The following is a 20,882-nucleotide window of genomic DNA, read 5'->3' on the forward strand; positions in this document are numbered from 1 at the left end:
CAGCCTGTCCTTCAGGATTGTCGGTATAATGGTGTTAAAGCATTGGAGAAATCAAAGGGCATGATTCTCACAGTGCTCCAAACAATTTCCAGGCAAGGGATTGATGTCAGAGGTGGATGAGAGCATCATCTACCGTAATGTTGGTGTAGTAGGTGAACTGAAAGGGGTTAATTCAAATTCCGCTGCACTGTTAAGAAAATAATAGCTTAATCCTCATAGCACAGTCACAAGAAAACAAACAAACACACAGTCATGTGAAAAAGATTGTTTTCATAGGAATCTATAGCATACTCTGAAAAACTAATAACACTCCAGGATTCAGTCATTTATAGAGCCACCTTTTAGCAGCAACAGCGTCACCAAATTGTTTCAGTATGACTATCAGTGTTTCACAAGGACGTTTGGCTCACTCTTCTTTACATTGTTTCTTCAGATCATTGAAGTTTCTGACATTTGTTTAAGTACAGCTATCTTAAGTTCCCTGCACTGAATTTTGGGTTGAGGTCTGGACTGTGAGCGGGTTATTGCAACACCTTGAATCTTGTCTTTTTCAGTCATTCTGGGAACGTTACCCTGCTGTGTGACCCAAACACATTTTGACTATAGAGTACTTGGTAAACAGGGGAGTTCATGGAAAACTCAATGACTGCAAGGGCCCAGGTTCTGTAGCTGCAAAACAAGCTCAAATCATCACCCCTTCACCACGTGTTGACAGCTGGTGTGAGGTGTTTGTGCTGGTATTCTTTGCAACTTTGTTAACAAATTTGCAGCCGTGCCGTCATGCTCTTTTTAGAGAGGAGAGACTGTCTCCTTGCAACCCTTCCAAACAAGCCGCACTTATTCAACTCTTTTCTAATTGTACTGTCATGGACTTTAACATTTAACATGCTAACTGAGGCCTGTAGAGTCGGAGATGTAGCTCCTGGATTTTTGAGCTTTTGCTGAGCACTGCACAGTTTGACTCTGGTGTGAATTTGCTGGGAAGATTATGACATTGTTATTATGACACACAACTGAATACTCCAGACCAGCAAAATGCCAAAATGTATGATTTCATAGAGGTGCGCTCACTTGCTGGTAAAACAATTTGTGAATTGCAGTGAAGTTTGTTAGAAGTAATAAAGGGGGAACATGAGTCTACAGACAAGCTGGAGCATCCAAATCACATGATCAAGTTAAGATTACTTCGAACATTTACTGAGTCTTGTTTCAATTTGGGTAAGAAGTGCAGACTTCAAACTACATAAAAGTGTTTAAATTGTGCTGATGGATCAAGTAAAACCAGAGTTGTGAAAAATAATGTAGCCCATGCATTTTCCCAAATACTGTCAGCAGCTTGAGTGCAGGAAGAAATAATAAAAACTGTTTTATCTAAGGATAGAAAAAACCCCAAAAAACTTTGAAATAAAACATGACTCTTCCTATTGGGAAAAAAATGCAGCATGTCAGGCATTCACAAAATTATATGCCAGAGTGTGGCATTTGGTTGCTGAGGAAAGGGGAAGTTATTGGAGTGGAGGCAAATATATGCTGCGGCTGTGCTAAAAAAAAAAAAAAAGACACCAAACAAGGCAAGATAAGCAGTTTGTAAAAGTGAAATATATAAATAAACTCTAAAGTAATCAAAAACTGCCATTTATAACCTTGACTTCAGAGTTTTAAATTACACAAAGATTGCATTATAACATATGTAGTTAGCGTGATAACATCTAGAGTTATTGCATTCATAGAAGTTTCTTCTGCTCTCAGAATAGATTCAGTTGTTCACAGTTTTGGCACACGGTGCATTACCAGGTTGCAGGGTGTTGAGTTGTGGTCATGAAAAGAACAAAGTGGTTAGCAAAAATTCTGTGATGCATTGTCATCTGACGGTTGACAAACCCTCAGTCTAACCACAGTGTGACAGCACGGCTTCACGGAAAGTCACATTTTGAATATTTTCTCATGCAGTTTTTTCTTCTCTATATTTCATGTTCATTTACTTGACCAAGCCTCTGATGTGTAAATCAGATCCAACTGAATGTCATCAGAACATATTATATGTCAATAGAAAATTGTCAGTATAACCTTTTAATAATATAAGTTTGCATATGGTAGTGATAGGATGTGCGATCCTTAATAGTCTGCAAAGGCTTTGTGTGCATTCCAGAGTGCTCTGGCATTCACACCCACATCCTGGGAGCATGGGAAAGGTTGTACCTTCTTTTATTGTTTTACGGTAGGATAAACGTAGCTATGTCAGTTTGAGTCTAAGTACCTTTTTTACTTATAGATGAACTGTTGGATTTTCCAGACCAGCAGGTTAAGGGAAGTCGTTTATGGGGTCACACTCTGACACACACACACACACACACACACACACACACACACACACACACACACACACACACACACACACACACACACACACACACACACACATATGCACCTCCACATTCCAATGTAAGGAACAAACACCCACTGATGTATAAATAAAGACCAGGGCAGTCTCAGAGTTGCGAGTCCCTGAACCTTCACTCTCGTGCGAGAGCTCAGAGCTGCCTTTGCTAAGCAACAAGTAAAACTGTGTGTTTCTCCTCTCTGATTCTCAGCTGAAGAAGTGTCTTAGAATGCATCTCTTGACATTATATAATGAAATTTGTTTTCTTTTACTAATAAGTTGAGGATTTGGCGTAACATTGAATATAGAAGTTTTCTACCTCTGAAGGTCAGTTGCAATTATGGGTTGTAAACTCACTTTAGTAGTCCTCCTCCTTCATTATTCCATCCATTTTGTGATCAGTGCCACTGGTAGCAAATCAGCCCCAGAGCATGATCCTTCCACCACCAGGCTTAACATCTGGCACAGTGTTCTCAGATTTCAAAGGATCACCTTTGATACATCAAACATACTGTTGTCATTGTGGCCATATAGCTCAGTCATAGTCTAGTCTGCCCATAAAGCTTTCTTTCCAGAAGCAAATGGCTATTTGTGGTTGGGATCCTCTCAGTTCACAGTAAAAACAAATTCCCTCTGATCTAAAGCTGGTCAAAGTGGTTAGCAAAAATTGGGCCAGATTGTGGGATTTTTGGCCCAATTTAAGATGAATTTTCAGTCGTGCAACCGTTTTGGGAATCGGCCCAAGTTTCACCTTAGTTGTGTCATGCATCGAGTAGGTTGGGGTAACAAGAAGCAATTAACACCTCATGACCAGCTCCCGATCAGCAATCATATAATTGCGGCCAGAATTTCAAACCTGTTAGAAATTCTGGTCGCCCCTCATGAGGGTATCGCACGGTTGAAGCGGTGCCACGAGCCGATTTAACACAACCTGTCACACTGCACACACACAAACACAGAAATGGAAATGAAAAAAACAAAGTAGTATGGCAGTGCAGTGTGTGATCTGGACACAAGTGATGGAGGCCCAACTTGTAGAACGTTGGAAAGCTCGTCCGAGCCTTTTCAATGTGGCCTCACAAAATTATCACAACCGCAAGAACCGTGAAAAGAGTTGGATGGACATTGTGTGTGTGTGTGTGTGTGTGTGTGTGTGTGTGTGTGTGTGTGTGTGTGTGTGTGTGTGTGTGTGTGTGTTAAAGATAGAGAGGGAGAGACAGATTTTGTGTAATAAGGTTCACGTTATAGACGCACAGTGTGAGCACTGAGGTCGCATCAGAGCATTGGGCCGCATATTGTGAGACCATGCACCGTGACCTACGACCTTCTAACCCCTTCGATTGAATCATACAGGGTTGAGCAGGAGCTGATGAATAATGTGACTGAAAAAAATCGCACAGTGTATGCATAACTTAAGGGGGACACTTTGGGTCTTCTTGCAGACCTTGGCAAAGTGGTAACACATCCAAATAACTTTTTTCTCTAGTCAACTGTATCCCTCTATTTTAGTTGAGATAGCTCATGTCAAACATTTAAGAGTTTAGACTGTTTACTGCGAGTTTTCCTACAATTAACAATTAATTTTGTTTTTGTTTGTTTTTTTTGGGGGGGGGGGGGTTGTTTGCAAGTGGAGAGTGTTTGCTTGCACTGTCCTTAGAAAATGCAGTTTTTACAGTTTCTTCCCACTGTAAACAACACTGTTTTATTCAGAAAAAAATATTGCGTGCATTTTGTATGGAATGCCAGGACTGCCAAAATGAATTAATTAAATACACTGTTAAATAATTATTAAATGTGTCAATAATTAATTAAATGTGTCATTAATTAACTAACATTAATTAAATACATATTTATGACAAATTCAATTAATTAATTATTGACACATTTAATTATTTATTTCATGATGTATTTATTTATTTCATTTGGCCCTAGGGGTCAGGACTGCCAGAACTGCCAGACAGAACCTGAGTGAATTAAGTCCAGTGTTTAACCACTGAGAGCTAAAACTCAGCAGAGGATTTAAAGCTGTGTGCCGGTGACTGGATGTCAGCCGGTGATGAATTGCTCTGTATTTTTCTAGGTGTCCATCACTCTCCGTTTAAATCCCGTTTGTCGTCTTTATCCCAGGTCAGTCACTGTGACGGAAACATAAGCTCCAGCAGCCCTGAGCTCCAGAAAAAAAAAACTACATTTACTTAACTTGTGCAGAATAATGCACCGACACTGCGTTATATCAAGCTGCAGCTCCCCACATTAAACTGTGACTATCACCAGGTAACGTGGGCAAGTTTTTACGAATAAGGAGCAGATGTTAAACAGCTGACAGGTGAGCAGGATGTGTGCAGGTAAACTGAGGGTCTGTCGAGCTGATCGCTGGTGTTGTGAGGAAAATGTCGGCTCGTTATTTATGTTACAGAGACACGAGAGCAGGCAGAAAGAGACGACCGTTCGGTAAAGATGAGAATCTGTGGATGCAAAATGTGGAACACACAAATCTAACCGGTTAACGTAAAAAACATTTTAGCTGGAACACCGGAGCTGTGAGCTCGGTGCACTTTGTCAGCTGACTGTCAGCTGACTGTTAGCTGAGCTAGCGACATCTCCGAAAACATCAGAGCACTTTTGCAAACATGTTCTATTTTGACCAGCTGACCAGATGGGAACTTTACGTCAATGCATTCAAAAAAAAAAAAAAATGGGTAGTACACATTTCTTGTAAAATTAAAGTAACATAATTAGAAGGAACATTTTTATTAATCAACTTCATGTAATATTTATTATGTTTGGTGCATTAATTAACAATTCATGACCTTGTGCTATTAAGTATTAAACCAAACATGTGTAAAACTGTATACAGACAGAGACTCATATCTTTACATATTTGGCTGTGCAGACAAACAGCTTATAAATTTTTGCAGTCATGTTTGTGTAGCGCTTCATGTTGATGTATATATGCCATATATGGGCTCAAAGACACAAAGTTGACAGGAAATGTGGTTGCTAAGCTGCTGCTATGTGCGCTGAATCTATTTATGGCTAAGGCAGTTGTGTAGTATAAAAAGAGCTGACATGGAAATCACTGATCTTTTTTACTCTTGTCCCTTGGCTTTCTTTCGTGGTCCTTTTTGAGTGATCCTCAGCTTGACACAGGTCAGTCTTCAGACTTGTTATATTTTAACTTTGATTTTATGTCTCTTTACTTTTGCATAACCTTTTACTTGAGTGTAATAAAACTTCAGGTCACGATTAACTTTTTCATCCGAGTATTAAAAACAATTTTTATATTTAAAAAGATGTTAGTTTGTCCAATTTCTCATGAGTGCAGATGTGGTAAAACACATATTTTTATCATTTAAGTACAAATGTACAAGTGCTTGGGTTAAAATTAGTCTAGTAAACTTTGAGATTCAACTTTTTTACTCTTCAGTGAGGAAAATAAAATCTCTAAAATGTACTTGAGTACATTTTAAAGCCTATTTCTACAATCTATTTTGGTGCAAAGCTAAACAAACCTCATTACTAATATAATAAAAAATATAAAGAAATTAAAACTTTATTTAAACTTAAATTATAATTATAATGAATATAATATGTTATCCTGTAATCTTTTGTAACACAAGTAGAGAAAAACAAAGTTTTAAAAAAGTTCTATTTGCTGTTGTCAACATTGTAAACAGGCCAACTGACCTCAACACCTAAATATTTGAAGTTTCTATTGTGAGCTCCAATAGATGTGGCAGACATGGCAGAAACACACCAGGCAGAATAATACAGTGGAAGTAAAACCTGGAGCTAGGAAATTAGAGTGCCAGTCAACTGGTTCAGGTGCAGCAGGTGGGAGGATCCTCCTAATTGCTCACAAGTATTTGGCTGCTTCACTTCGTTTGTTCCAAAAAAACATGTCAGCTTTTAGATGCATGTTGACTGTTTACTTTCCTAACATTACTATTTTTCATATTTTACTTGCATGTATCATATACAGTCAACTTTACATAATTTCTGTTTAAACAAATATCTTCATTCAAACTGATCTTACATGCAGCTGCTGTTCATTCAACCATTTAGTTTATTAACTTATAGCAATTAATCTGACATTTCAGAGAATTTCCTTCCCTGAAGATCTTCATTGATCCCTGCGTCAGAGAGCCGACTCCCACCAAACACTGCACTGCACAACAAATCACTCTGCTAACTGAAGAAACAGGTAAAAGTAATACATCTTTACCAGTTGTTGTTTTGGTTCATCCATCTGGGATCATCCAGTTTGTTGTATTAAATGTGTATTTTAAATGTGTTTTAATGTGTAAGCATGTTCAAATGGTAAAACGTTTCAGAAATAAACAAACAAACTGACTACTTTACTTACTCTTATCAGTGTTCTTTTTTTGTCTTCAAAATAGAAATATGAAGCTCTCCATTTTCTTGCTGGTGGTGCTCTCTGTCACTGTGCTCTGTGTGGATTACGAACATGTTAAGAAGGTCAAAAATCAGCGTATCATCGAACCAGACACAAAAATGTCGTCTGTTTCTTCTAGCAGATCAGCACAAGAAAGTGATGACGAATGTGTTGACAACTTCATAAACCAGCATATCATCGACACAGAAGAGTCATGTGATAAACTAATAGAAGACCGGAAGATCAAAGATGTTAATGGTGTAACTGCTCCTGAAGGTTTTTCATGTTCGAAGTAGAATAAAGGGCCATGCTCCAACTGATGTTCAGCCAGTATTTTAATCTTCTTTTCACCAGCAAACACCATGAAAAACTATGGTGAAATGATCAATGAAAAACACGGATATTACATCAGCAGAACAAAAATTACAACTCAAATAAAACATACACACAAAGTAAATGCACCAACATACCGTGTGCGCCTTTCTACTGAACATTCATGAGCAATTGTAGTCCATATTTTCTATATTTCCACCCTTTACACAGGCCAGCATTCTCTTTGTGGCTCGAGCCTTCAGTCTCTGGTGACACGTGCTCTTAATTGAGCCTCACCCCAAAGCATGCGCACCACAAAGCGCCACACTCAGGCCCACCAGTAGGTGGCGACAACACAACATGAATCCAGATTAAACACCAAATTTTTCAACATTGCAATCACATAATAATTACATTTCAATGCGACAGCTACACTGCCACCAAAATTACAAAGGATTTCTATTTACAAGTGTTAAACAAAATTAAATCCTGTAATTTTTAATAAATTGACAATCAAACATCAACTTATGTTACCAAAAAAAACACTTCTTAAATAAACTTATAGATCACATATTATGTTTGTGTTCTTAACCCTTGTACTACTTCACTGTAGTTTAGACCCTTTAACTAGTACCACTAGTTTCTGAACTGGTCTCTCAAGAAAAGAGACTTGTTTCAAACGTTCACCTTTCTTTCCCAGATCCTTTTGCCCTATTTGGATCTTAACCTTCCGCACTAAACCATCATCATCTTCATTGGCTTCAACCACCCTTGCCAATTTCCACTCATTTCTTGGAATATTGTCCTCCTTTAAAATCACTACATCTCCAACCTGTACATTTTGTTTAGGAGTATGCCATCGTTGTCTTAAACTAATGCTGGTTAGGTATTCCTTGCGCCACCTGCTCCAGAACAACTCTGTTAAATATTGCACCCTTCGCCACCTCTTCCTGGCGTACAAATCTTCTCTTACAAATCTACCAGGAGGCGGAAGTGGCACAGACTCTTTCATTGTGAGCAAATGATTAGGCGTCAAAGGCTCAGCACTGTTGGGGTCGTTGATTGTATCAGTAGTGAGTGGACGATGGTTCAAAATTGACATGGCCTCATAGAAGAAAGTTCTCAATGAGGTGTCATCCAACCTCCCTGTGGCTTGGGCTAGGACAGAACTCATGACATTCCTAACAGTGCGGATCTGTCGTTCCCAAATGCCTCCTCTGTGACTAGCTTCAGGAACATTCATTTGAAAGTCACACTGGTTTTTAGCTAGATAAGTAGAAATCATCTCCTTGTCTAATTCCAACAGACCCTTCTTGAACTCGTTCTTAGCTCCGACAAAATTTGTCCCTTGGTCAGAACGAATCTGTCTGACTGTGCCTCTGATTGCTATGAAGCATCTTAAAGCGTTTATAAATGCGTCAGTGGAGAGATCCTCCAACATCTCAATGTGCGCGGCTCTCGAGCTTAAACACGTAAACAATAGGCCATACCTCTTCCATTCCTTTCGACCTTGTTTCGTGTAGAAGGGACCGAAAACATCAACTCCAGTGTAGGTGAATGGGGGCGAAGGATCCACTCTGTCAAATGGCAAGTCAGCCATGCGTTGTTCTTCAGCTGGCCCACGCACTTTTCTACAATTGACACACCCTTTAATGTATTTGGCCACTACCTTACTGCCACCTATGATCCAATAGCCACTTTCCCTGAGTTTGTTCAGAGTTTGGCCTCGGCCTTGGTGTTGCGTTTTCTTGTGACAGTGGTCAAGAACAAGTTGTGTGACAATGCCTTCCTTTGGAAGGATTACTGGATGATTCAATGCAAATGATGCTGAGGACTTTCTCAACCTTCCTCCAACCCTAAGCAAGTTGTCTGCCAAAATAGGATCAAGTTGATACATTTTATGAGTTTTTGGTAGTCCAGCTGAGTTTTGACTGAACCATTTGAGCTCTTCTTTAAAGACTTCCCTCTGTGCTGCCTGGAGGAGTACAAAAGCGGCCATTTGTCTTTCTTTTACACTAATGGGTCCTGAGTTATCTCTCCTTGCAAGTCTTTTAATTCTTGCCACAACGTTAAGAGCTGTATCCCAATTGGAAAATCTTGAGAACCTCTCAAGAAAGCTGTTTTCTTCAAGGGCATTTGTCTTCAGGACCTTTACTTCTGGGTCCCCAACAAGAAGATTAGGGGAATGTTGGTTTGTGACAATTTCCCTTTCCCATAGGAATTTAGGTCCAGTGAGCCAATTCGAGCTTAGCAGATCTGCCACCTTGAGGCCCCTAGACACGTGATCAGCTGGATTTTGATCAGATTCAATGTAAAACCATTGCTTCGGATCAGTAGAGTCTCTTATTTTCTGAACTCGATTTGCCACAAAGACATGAAAGCGACGAGCATCATTTTTTATGTATCCAAGCGTCACTTTAGAATCTGTCCAGAAAAACTCCTCGTCAATTTTCCGCTCGAGCTCTGACCTGAGGAAGTTACTTACAGCTGCAGAAACTGCAGCTGCAGTGAGCTCAAGGCGTGGGATAGTGATTATTCTTGTGGGTGCCACTCTGGCTTTACCCATGACCAGTGCACAATGCACGTTCTTATCAGCAACAATCCTGATGTATGAACATTGTCCATAGCCACTGCTGCTGGCATCCGAAAAATGATGCAGCTCAATTTTTTTGACCTTGCCAAAGTTCTCAGGAACAAGGCATCTTGGTATTTCAATCCTTTTTAGATTCTCCAAGTCACCGAGCCATGCTTTCCATTTGGTCTCTAGTGCCGGAGGAATAGGATCATCCCATCCCACTCCGCGTTTGCACATTTCCTGGAGTACTTGTTTTCCTGTCAAAATGTAGGGTGAGAGAAAACCTAACGGGTCATACACACTAGCAACTGTTGCTAGAATTCCTCGGCGTGTGGCTGGCCTTTCTTTGAGGGCTACACTGAATGAGAACACGTCAGCCTCTATGTTCCACTTTACTCCCAGCACACTTTGCATTTGAATTACAGAGTAGTTCAGGTTTACATCTTTGGTCTTGCTGGCTCGTTCTGTTTCTGGGATAATGCTCATGACCTCCTTGTTGTTGCATGCAAATTTGTGCAAGCGCAGTTTCCCTTTTGCACAGACCTCTTGTGCTTCACAGACCAGCTGCTTGGCTTCCCTGACTGAATCAATGCTGATTAGCCCGTCATCCACATAAAAGTTTTTGTGAATGAATCTGGCTGCCAGCGGGTAGTCCTTTTTTTGTTCCCTGGCGAGATACTTCATGCCATAGTTAGCACATCCCGGTGATGATGCCGCTCCAAAAATGTGCACTCGCATGCGATACTCCTTAGGCTCAGTATCTGTATTCCCGTCCTTCCACCACAGAAACCTTAAGAAGTCTCGATCCTCTGGGTTGACATGGAAGCGATGAAACATTTTTTCCACATCACACATAATTGCTATTTGATGCTCTCGAAATCTGCACAAAACCCCTGCCAGAGCATTAATCAAGTCTGGGCCTGTGAGTAGGTGGTCATTTAAAGAGATGCCTTCGTGTTTAGCAGAGCAGTCGAAAACAACTCGAATTTTCTCTGGCTTCCTGGGATGATACACGCCATGGTGCGGAATGTACCATGTGTTACTACCTGATGTGCCATCTGCTTCCTCTGCATCACCATCTTTAAAGACACTATTCATGAACTTGATGTAGTCTTCCTTGTACTTTGGGTTCTTATCCATTTTTCCTTTTAAACATTTCAAGCGAAACATTGCAAGCTGCTTGTTATTTGGAAGCTGTGGGCGTTCTCTAAAAGGCAGAGGCATTTCTAAATGGCCTTCCTCATTGTAGTGAATGTTCTCATTCAGCATCTCTAGAAACTGAATGTCCTCTTGAGATACACTCCCTTCTTTATGGTTTGTGTCCAGAAAGTCATTTTCAAGTGCTTTAATCACAGAAGCAGGCGTGACAGATGGCAGCTCCTTTACTGTGACACGATGACAGATCCCTGCTGCTCCCATTGAACTTTTCCATGGCTTAATGGCTCCCACGATACTCCACCCTAAGTCTGTTTTTATTGCATAGGGATCATAATCCTTTCCTGGTATGACTTCCCTTGGCTTTAGCGCTCTTGCACAGTCGTAACCGATGAGAAGAGCTATAGGACAGTCCAAGAGATCTGGCATTTCATTTGCAATGCTAAGTAGATGGGGCCACTTCTTTGCTGTCTCTCGAGTTGGAATAGTGTGTTTCTCCAATGGAATGTACTCTTGAGTGTAGGTTGGTGGCAAGTCAATGTACTTTTCTGAGTTGTACCCTCTTACCCTCAGTCCATCCACTCTTTGACTAGGTACAATCGAACACCTGTCAGTCATTGTTGTCAGCTTTAGCTTCACTGGTTCCCTGCTTGCCTGTATCTTTTCACAAATATCTTGGTCAATAAATGTGTTGCTGCTTTGGGTGTCTAGCAGAGCATAAACCAATGTCTCTTGATTCTTCGCTGATGAAGAAAGCCACACTGGAACAATCATTGAAGTGCAATCATTGTTGCCCACTCTCACACTGCACGATACGGTGGCTGCATTCTCCTCTTCTGATGGTGGTTCAGGTTCATCTCCCAGTGGAGGATCTTCATGGAGAGGAGAAGGGTGGCTTCGTCTGCAGACATTACATGTTGCTCTCTGTCGACAGTTTTTGGAAATGTGGCCGACTCGCAGACAAGCAAAGCACATATTGTTGTCCCTAATAAACTGTTTCTTTTCTTCAAGCGGCATTGCTGTAAACTTTGCACATTTATAGATAAAATGATTTTGCTTGCAGCAGATACATTCAAGTTTCCGTTTGTTCTGAGTTGAGGAAGGGTTGGGTTTTGATTTTCTTTGGCTCTGAACTGGAGTTGTGTTCTTCACATCTTTAGACCCATTTGCTGATGTCACCAGGACACTGGCCTTCAGACGTTTTTGTTCTTTCTCAGGTTTTTCAAATGTGTTTTTTAAGGCAAACAGAGAAGAAACAGGATTACATGCTATACGCGCCTCTTCAGCCACAAAGTCCGCAAATTCTGCAAACCCTGGATATGCCTTTTCTTCATCCAGTAATTTTGTGACATAACGATTCCAGCGGGTTGTGGCCCAGTCAGGAAGTTTCAGCAATATTTTTTGATTTTCTTCACAATCATCTAAAACCTTGAGGCCTTGGACGTGAGGCATAGCATTCTTACAAGAAATGAGGAAATCACTAAACTCTCTCAATTTAAGTGACTCCTTTGGACCAATCTTTGGCCAACTGCTTAGTTTTCCCCTAAAGGCTCTTTGAACTACAAATGGGTGTCCATAGCGTTTGTTCAGAGCATCCCAAGCTTGTTTGTAAGCTTCCTCGTCACTTCGATAAAATGTCCTTTCTAAAACACAGAGAGCTTCTCCACCAATGTACTTCTTCAAGTAGAACAGCTTATGGGCTGAATCTGTGCAGCTAGTCTCGATAAGCGCCTTAAAGCAAGTGCTCCACTCAACAAATTTAAGTGGGTCTCCTGTAAATGTAAACGGCTCTGGCACTGGGAGTCTAGACATTACTAAGGACTCTTTTAATGCCTGCACCAGAGAGAGCTCACTTTCTTTTGGCACCACTTGAGTATCATAGTGAGGGGCGTGAACACTTTGTGAGGTCAGGATGAATTTACCTTCAGAGTGAGGAGGTGCAGTGCTCTGAGGAACTTGGGTGCATGGGGGACTGCTAAGTGGTTTAGGAAGCTGGCTGAAAGACAAAGTACTCCTTACTTCACAATTTCTTATTTCAGCATTCATTTTTGATTCCTCTTCAGCATATACATTGTATTCTGCCTGAATGACCTCAAGATCTCTTTGATTTTCCAACATTTTCAATTGCTCTTGTTGAGCTAATATCTCCTTTCTCCGGGCAGATATTTCCATTTCTCTGTTTATTTCAGCTTGCTTTGATGCCAGTCGTGCTGCTGCCTCTGCTTTCCTTGCAGATACATGACTTCCTTGCTGACTATGGCTGTGCTGGCTATTTCTTCCAGCTCTAGACACAGTTGAGCCATAAATTGATTCTGCACCTTCTCTTTGGAGTAACTGAAGGAGTGATTCTTTTACAGCTCCTGCATCAAACTCTTTGTCAACATCTGCGTAACGCCTTTTCAGAAGTATCATCATCTCAGCAGAAACTGAAGTACAGCTATCCATCTTTCTTCTCATATCTTGAGATGGTGTAGTCAGTGCACGTAAAGCCACATAATCTTGCTGTAGGTCTAACTCACATTTTTCTACTGACTTGATCATTTCAGCTAATTCTGCTTTAGAACATTCTTCTTTAAGTTTGGACCTAGTGAGCTGAATTTCTGCCTTAAAGTTTAAATATGTTGACATAAACTTTCTTTCTTTGCTTGTTATCTCTGTCTGTTTAAACTCACGCATTTTTTCTGTTAGTTGCCTTTGACGGTCTGTCCGTCTCACCTCTGCGTCAGGTTTAGATGATGGCTGAGGCAGCCCTATTTTGTGTATTTCAAGGTCTCCATAAATTTCTCCTATGCGTGCTTCAACTTCTTCTCTTTCTGCATCTTCAAGTTCAGTTTCTAATTTCTTTTCTAACTGTGCCTTTTCATCTTCTAAGGCTAGAAGTATTTGCTCAAGGATATGAGTTTCTTGTGTACTCTGCTCCATTACAATGTTTTGAACCAACAACTTAGAACAATAAAAGGAAACTTACCCAGAGTACACTACCTTAAATATCAAACAGCACAGTAATAAACTTTCAATAAATGAACAAATGTACAATATCTACACCATACAATTTTCTTTTTGGCCTTTTCTTAGATCTCTTTATGCAGTTCAAACGTTTCGCTGATGTAAGAACTCACAGTCTACTCTTCCACGTGGGCTGCCGTCTTGGAAGAATGGCGTGCAGGGCTCTGGCTGCTTGCTCCATAACAGGCCACGTTTTTCACTGTAACTGCTCCTGAAGGTTTTTCATGTTCGAAGTAGAATAAAGGGCCATGCTCCAACTGATGTTCAGCCAGTATTTTAATCTTCTTTTCACCAGCAAACACCGTGAAAAACTATGGTGAAATGATCAATGAAAAACACGGATATTACATCAGCAGAACAAAAATTACAACTCAAATAAAACATACACACAAAGTAAATGCACCAACATACCGTGTGCGCCTTTCTACTGAACATTCATGAGCAATTGTAGTCCATATTTTCTATATTTCCACCCTTTACACAGGCCAGCATTCTCTTTGTGGCTCGAGCCTTCAGTCTCTGGTGACACGTGCTCTTAATTGAGCCTCACCCCAAAGCATGCGCACCACAAAGCGCCACACTCAGGCCCACCAGTAGGTGGCGACAACACAACATGAATCCAGATTAAACACCAAATTTTTCAACATTGCAATCACATAATAATTACATTTCAATGCGACAGCTACAAATGGTAAAGATAAAAAAAAAGAAACACCTTCATCTTTAGCACTTTTAAAAAGGTCAAAGATATTTGTAAAGAAGAACAACGTGTTTATAAAAATGACAATCTTTATAGAAGCTCTGAAGAGATGGAGCTTTTGCACTGCAAACTGCAATATGACAAAAGAAAATACAAAGGCGTAAAGATAAAGAAGCATATTGAAATTGCATGTGTGGAAATCGGCCATGTTCTTCAAACTGTACACTTGCAATGCTGCTGTTGATTTGAGAGCTGCTCTGTACTCACTGTGATCTTTCTATCATTGTTTCATGATGTTGCTTTGGATTTCTTCAGATTTGGAATTCTTAAGACTTTGTAAAGTTTGCATAAACAATAATGGGAATATTATTATTAAGGAAATATGGAAGAATTGTTTGTAAGTGAATGTGGAATAATACCACAATCACAAGAGTTATTGAAAGAACTTTTGACTTTCTTGTCTCACTTGCATAAGTAAACATTACATTCTGACATTTTTTTCTAACCGGCTGTTCATCCTGTTCTCTCAGATCACAGACATTGCTTGTCTTTCAGCATTCAATAAATAATCTACAAAAAAAACCAAGTTGCTGCTCCAGAGAATTTTTTTATACTTAAAGCAAAGCTCTTGTAAAACCACAAACACTCACTGGTTTTAAAATCATTGATGAAGAGAGGAGCTACAGATTTTGTCTTAGTGCTGAGGTCTGAGTTAGTGCTGGAGTTCATCTGGACTGCATTGGATTTCTATTTGCTCCATGTGTGGGAATAAGCAGAGACAACTAACAAAGAACTTTCAGCAGTAGGGCTGGGCGATATATCGAGCTTTTAAATATATCGATATATTTTTATACGAGATATGAGATGTGACAATATCGTTTACATCAATATTGTCTATTTTACATTATAATTATACTTGTGGAGCCACAATTTTGTCTCTCTTTCGTCCACTTTTGTCTCTACGCAACGTTACTCGCAAGGTTACTCATAGAGAACCCCAGTGTCTGGGGTTCTTTGTGAACCCCATTCTGTGAAATGGAGAAAGCAAGAAGAATGAGTTAAGTAAAGTTTGACTTATCTGACTCTTTTGTTTCGCATAATGCGCCTTATAATCCGGTCTTATGGTCTGGAATATGGTCCTCATATTCTTAAGAACAGATGATCTGTTTAACTGTACCTTACTTTCAGTAAGTCACTCGGTGTTGCATGTAAATTAAATTCAGACTGCTGACTCAGCATCCACGTGCCCTAATCAGGTAACAGTTCAAATGGCTGTTTTGTTGAGTCCCACATATTGGGCACATTTATATTTGTGTCATATTCTTAATCTGTCGCAGCAGTCACAATGCTGCTTATAAATTATATTCAGACTGATGAGTCTTAACTGATGTTCCCAAAAGAAGTAAAGCTCCAAATGTTCATGCTGTTGTTTCTTCAGTTATTACTTATATATTTTGAAATGCAGGCATCTGATCTGTTTCTGTTATGTAGCCTAATGTAATGCAGTCATTGCTCTCACTGCTACTGCTGCAGAGATCAGGGTCAAAAACTGTGTGGGCTCCACCCATGCACACACCAGAATGATTGAACCCTTCCTGTATAAACGCAGTCCCTCGAGACATGACTGCCCCTCAGCATCTCTGTGTATTACACCAAAGCAAGTTTGAGAACAAAAAGAATAAATGGCTCTGTATTTGGTGCTTGTTTATGTGTTTCTATGCAAAAGCACCCTGTGATGTTAATGATAGGGGTGCAACAATACTCGTATTGATATTGAACCGTTCGATACAGTGCTTTTGGTTCGGTACGCATATGTATCGAACAATTCAACATTTTTAATTTATTTTATCAACTTTTCTTCTGACGATGCTGTCTGTGTTGAGCACTCAGTGGATCTGTGTTCGACTACTCCGCCTAGGCTGCACTGTCGAGTGTAGATCCACTGAGCGCAGCGCAAGCTAGCAAGACAGAAGCTCAGCTCGTTGCAACATGGCAACTGCCTCACGCTACCCGAAATTGAACCTCCCCCACCGTCATTGAGATCTGGCATTTGGAACTATCTCGGTTTTCATGTGAAGCATGACCCAGATGGTAAGCGCATCATGGACAAAAGTAAAACAGTATGTCGGATGTGCCACGCAATGCTCAATTGGTGGGAACTAGTGCGTTAGCGCAGTTAGCGTGTTAACATTTTGACGCCGTCCAGCCCCACGCACGGGTCGATCCACGGTAACTCGTTAACGGAGATTTGCAGCGTTATGGCATTAATGTCATTTTAACAAGGTTAACGCTGACAGCACTAGTGGGAACACAACGAATATGACTGCACATTTACGCCGACATCATCCTAGTGCAAAGACAAGTGGAAGCAGACAAAAACAACAAGCACGCATGCTACAAACTTTACCTGAGTCATTTAGACAGCCGTTAGCACAGGATTCTCCTTATGGGGACCTGATATGTTTAATATGCTGCTGAGAATATAGCCCAGAAGAAGCGTATAGTATAGCTTTTATTTTGGAAAGAGCCATTTCTCTGTAATAAACTCTCTTTTTGCATTGAAAAAATATCGAACTGTGACACCAAAGTATCGAACCGAACCGTGAATTTTGTGTATCATTGCATCCCTAGTTAATGATGACCATGTCTCTCAATTTGAAATGACTCCAACAAAGTTACATTTTTGTTTTTAATATGCTTTTAATTCTATTAACAGACTCAGTTCTATTAACAGCTCTCTGATATACATTAGCATTATAATATTAGGGAGAAAACTGGCCGTCCCTGTTCAGTCATTAATAATAAATAACCTCTTAGTTCACTTGCCTCAGTTCTGCTGTGTTCACGAAATCAGCGGAGCGGGAGGTGGCTTACTGGGCTTAAGCCCGGGTTGTTGTTTCAGAAGCCCGGGGTCTTTTGGAGTGTAATTTGTTTCATAGTTAGTTGCCTGACTGACAACTGTATAAAACAAAAACTACACACAATATTCGAAGCACATAGCGCACAGTCCTAAATTCCCCCTAATTTTGCTATGATCCGAGCTCAGGCACTAGCCGACTGAGCAGAGGCGGAGCCAGACATCTTATAGGGCTTTGGAGCGTGATGTCACGTGAGGGGGGCCACGTCCCCTCCCGCTATGACAATAGGCCAAACAAAGCACAGGGAACCTCCAAAAGTTGATTCTGTTCATCTGGACGTAGCAATTTGTGGGAGAAACGTTTCGTCACTCATCCAAGTGACTTCTTCAGTCTCAGCTGACTGCAGGTTTCCTCAATCTTATAAACAGTACATTTGCATAATGACTGAAACCAGCCGACTGAAGGAACAACGGGCTGGGAGGTCAGTTCCATCATCATTATGCACATTCTCATGACCATTGATCAACAACCACTGATCACAGCCGACTGATCAACAGCCATGAGTACCATTCACAGAGAGTTGGGGAATGGCTGCAATCACAGTTAAAACCTTCGTAGAAAATAAGTCCAGTATTACAGAATGAAATCAAATTATTGTGTTTGTTGGTGAGAAAACTTACAAACATACAGTACAGCACTTCAGTGTCACACTGCTAGCGATCGAAGATTTAAGTAAATTTGACAGCTGATCAAGACGCAGAACACAATGCGCTGTAAAAAAAAAAAAAAAAAAAAAAAAAAAAGCATGTAAAATTGCAAAAACCAAACTGCGACACAGCGAGGCCGCGTTATAGCAAGGGACCACTGTATTATATATGCAGGACACCTTGAACTAGTTTTTTTTTAATTCAGCAGCAAGTCAATGCTGTCATGTAAAGTCTGAATTCAAACACAGGTTGGGGAAACCTGCACTGAGCTGACTGAAGATATCAAACATTTCCAGTAAGACATTTGACCAGGTCTTTTAAGACGTCCCATTAACCAAGCAGCATTCTCAAGCTGCTGCTGCACTGTTAAGAGATTCATAACTTAATCCTCATAGCACAGTCAGAAGAAAACAAACAAACATACAGTCATGTGGAAAAGATTGTTTTCATAGAAATCTATAGCATACTCTGAAAAACTAAGAACACTCCAGGATTCAGTCATTTACCTTTTAGCAGCAATAGTGTCACCAAATTGTTTCTGTATGACTATCAGTGTTTCACAAGGATGTTTGGCTCACTCTTCTTTACATTGTTTCTTCACATCATTGAAGTTTCTGACATTTATTTATGTGTTTATATGTTGACAGCTGGTATGAGATTGCAACTTTACTACCAAACTTGCATCCATGCAGACTTTCTCTTTGCAACCCTTCCAACCAAGCCACACTTATTCAACCTTTTTCTAATTGTACTGTCATGGACTTTAATATTTAACATGCCAACTGAGGCCTGTAGAGTCTGACATATAATCTTGGATTTTTGAGCTTTTTCTGACCATTGCACAGTTTGACCTTGGCGTGAATTTTCTGGGACATGATTCCTGGGAAGATTATGATAATTGTGTTAACTGTCAAATATTATGCTTTCGTAAAGGTGCTCACACTTGCTGATAAACAGTTAATCAAGTGCAGTTCATTAGCAGCATCTGGCTGCTATTACAAATGAAGAAGATAATTATCTTCTTCATTTGTATTGAAGCATTAAAGTTGCTTTCTGAATTACAGGAGGCTGTCTGGTGTGAAGCAATAAACTGAGAACGTATCACCCTCTAGAGTCTACAGACAAAGCATCCAAATCACGTGATTGATTTAAGATGACATCAAACCCTCACTGAGTCTCGTTTCAGTTTGGGTCAGAAATGCGGACGCCAAACTACATACCAGTTTTGAAAATCACCTTTAGTGCAAGAAGAAACAGTAAAAACTGCATCTTCTAAGGAAAAATGTAAATAAAACACAACTTCAATTTCCTATTGGGGGGTGGGGGGGGTGGGGGGAATGCAGCATGACAGCCAAAATTATATGCATTACCAAGCTGCAAACACTCATAAGGTGCTGAGTTGTGGTCATGAAAAGAAGAAAGTGGGTAGCGAAAATTCTGTGATGCAGTGTCATCTGATGGTTGTGACAGCACGGCTTCACGGAAAGTCATGTATTGAATATTTTCTCATGCAGTTTTTTATTCTGTATATTTCATGTTCATTTACTTGACCAAGCCTCTGATGTGTAAATCAGATCCAACTGAATGTCATCAGAACATATTATATTATGAAATTTGTTTTCTTTTACTAATAAGTCGAGGTTGAGGATTTGGAGTAGCACTGAATATAGAAGTTTTCTATCTCTGATGATCAGTTTCAATGGTTGATTGTAAACTCACTTTACTAGTCCTCCTCCTTCATTATTCCATCCGGCAAATCAGCCCCGGAGCATGATCCTACCACCACCAGGCTTAACATCTGGTACAGTGTTCTCAGATTTCAAAGGATCACCTTTGATACGCCAAACATACTGTTGTCATTGTGGACATATAGCTCAGTCATAGTCTAGTCTGCCCAGAAAGCTGTCTTTCCAGAAGGGGTTGGGATCCTCAGTTCACAGTAATAACAAATTCCCACTGATCTAAGGGGGACTCTTTGGTCTTCTTCCAGTCCTTGGCCAAGTGGTAACATATCCAAACAACTTGTAATTACAAACGATTATTTGAACCGAATCTGTAAGTGTATAAAAATGGCTTAAAATGGTTTACAGTGAGTTCCTTGGACTTTCTGTTGTTCTAAATATTGGTCAATCCAACAAGTGCTTTCAAGCTGATCCTTTTTACGCTGCGAAGAGAAACTAACACTTGTAGTCGGCCATGATCACTAATGAGAAGTTAATAGGGCTTGTTGAGTTATGAGGTGCAGAACCTTCAGCACCTCACATGAAAAGATTTGACTGTGTGTATGCTTTTGGCACTGTGTGGATTTGAGAAAATCCAAAATAAATTCAAACTTGTTTTTGAAAGCTGTTTTATAAATTTCAGTGGTATATTATTCATGCAATAGGGAGTTGTCTTCTTCAACTACTGGGGCTGAAATAAGTTCATCTAGTTTAGAAACTTCCACTGAACAGTCTATTATAGTGTCAGAACTAAGCATATGCTTTTAAGAACTTAAACACTTTAAATGAGAATAATAGAAATTTTCCTTTATAGCTTCTACTCAAGTACAATCAATAAAGAAAACCACAGACTCTTTGATGTTTGTTTTGAAGGAAAAGTAATTTCCTGTAAATGTTTATCTGTGTGAGATTTTTCAGAAAACATCAATTTTGTTTAAACGTGAGATACATGGCCTATTCTTTCCTTGTTCTACTTTTATCTCATCATTAATCTGATTACTGTTTAAGACAAGATGGAAATATAATATTCTCATGTTAAAAAGATAGAAAAAAGATTTTATTACCCAGAAAT

At 39.9% G+C, this 20,882-nt stretch overlaps 1 protein-coding gene across 1 annotated transcript in view; it reads right to left on the reverse strand.

The window, feature by feature from the left end:
• The window catches only part of LOC143415747 (uncharacterized), a 46,459-nt gene that overhangs the window by 3,717 nt on the left and 21,860 nt on the right, over positions 1 to 20,882 (reverse strand). The window lies entirely within an intron of this gene.

Source organism: Maylandia zebra, unplaced genomic scaffold (genome assembly GCF_041146795.1).
Source record: "Maylandia zebra isolate NMK-2024a unplaced genomic scaffold, Mzebra_GT3a scaffold03, whole genome shotgun sequence".
Taxonomy (NCBI): Eukaryota; Metazoa; Chordata; class Actinopteri; order Cichliformes; family Cichlidae; genus Maylandia; species Maylandia zebra.